We start from the raw sequence: 1,621 nt of genomic DNA, 5'->3' as shown, positions 1-1,621 counted from the left end.
GGGATGTATTCTCAACAAGAAGGAAATGGCTTCTTCCTGTCTTGCTTTGAGGATGATCACTTTCAAGACCCAGGTGCCATATTGTCAGCAAGTCCTTGCCTACAGAACCCCTGTACCGAGGAAGTCATTGAAATGACTTCAGCTTCAACCACCTTCGGGTTGTCACCCCCTGAGTGACCTTGAGTGAGCACCAACTACCTGAGTAAAGTTACTTCTAGAACTGAGAAGGAGAAAACTAAACGTTAGAGAACAAACAACAAAGAGTGTGTAGTTACGTAGATAAGTATGTGTGCATATACATATGTACACAGGAGAGCGTATGCAAGCATATGAGTGTGCATGCATAGGTATGTGTAGGCAGGTGTGTGCGTACTACACATATATTCATATACATAATAAGTCACATAGGGGTTACAGTTAGGGATACTTCTGAGATACAGCAAAATACTTCATGGTTTGGTGCTTGCTTCGGCGGCACATATACTAAAATTGGAACGATACAGAGAAGATTAGCATGGCCCCTGCGCAAGGATGACACGCAAATTCGTGAAGCGTTCCATAAAAAAAAAAAAAAAAAATACTTCATGGTTTGAATTTGGATTTGGTTTGCCAGGTTTGAAGGCTTGGGCCCATAGTCTTCTGGGACAACTCAGTCAACTGGCATAACATAGTTTATAATGTTCTACAACCTAGTGAGTAGTAATTGGGGTCTTAAGAGCTCAAAAGCAACCATCTAAGAGACAACTGTGGATCGCTACTTGTCTGGAACAAAAGAGCGACGAAAACTAGAGACTCACTTGAGAATCTAGCCCCCAGGAACCCCGGCTTCCTCTAGCCTGAGGCCAGAAGTACTAGATGGTGCCTGGCAGTCACTGCTAATCCCACTACTGACCGTTCTGACCAAGGACTCAATGGGTAAAGAGAGAAAAACGCAGAACAAACTAAAAAAAAAAAGTCAGATTTACAGGACTGATTAGAAGAACCTCTGAGAGTATCTTTTGAAACTGGAGCTCCTGGTGGTCACCTTTCACCCAAATAATAGACTGGTTATAAAATAAACAGTATCACCTGTGACTGCTGTGTTTCCTTAAATAACCAGCTCTATGGCACCAAACGGTCAACACTTACCCTAAAACAAATATGCAAAGCTAAAACGTGGATACAGAAGCTAAATTCAAAAATAAAACAGAATGGAAATAGAATGTTGGCACATCGCGAAAACTATAACCAACGTCATGGAACAATTGATATGAAAGTTGTTCAAATAAATAAATAAAAAGTTGTTCAGTGGGAACCTAATTTGCTGTGTAAACTTTCACATAAAACCCTAAAAATATTTTTAACATTAATAATGGCAATATAACTCATTAAGATTTGAGATATCGAGGGAAAGAGGGACCAGACTTCAACCTGGTGCTCCAAGATGTGAATGCAACACACCGTCATGAAGCAGAGAACCAGTGGAGAGGTCTGAGGGGCCAGCCCCAATCCCAACTACGTGGACAGCCACCCTCCCCCCAGAAGAATTTACTTCAGAGGACAGCACTGAAGCTACAGCTCAGGGAGAGGGACATGTCTGATCAGAGCACAAGGGAGCAAATGAAGGGGGAGGAAGAGGGAG

The 1,621-nt window shown here is 42.3% G+C and overlaps 1 non-coding gene across 1 annotated transcript; it reads left to right on the top strand.

Annotated features, from left to right (window-relative positions):
- Positions 1 to 459: 459 nt before the first annotated feature.
- LOC115867937 lies at positions 460 to 566 on the top strand. The gene has a single exon (XR_004045334.1). It is a non-coding gene; the product is annotated as a U6 spliceosomal RNA (small nuclear RNA).
- The last annotated feature ends 1,055 nt before the right edge of the window (positions 567 to 1,621 follow it).

This window comes from Echinops telfairi, unplaced genomic scaffold, assembly GCF_000313985.2.
Source record: "Echinops telfairi isolate 266 unplaced genomic scaffold, ASM31398v2 ScPeMD7_7475;HRSCAF=8513, whole genome shotgun sequence".
In the NCBI taxonomy this organism is placed as follows: Eukaryota; Metazoa; Chordata; class Mammalia; order Afrosoricida; family Tenrecidae; genus Echinops; species Echinops telfairi.
Note: the sequence above shows the minus strand (reverse complement) of the source record. Positions and strands in the feature narration are given on the sequence as shown.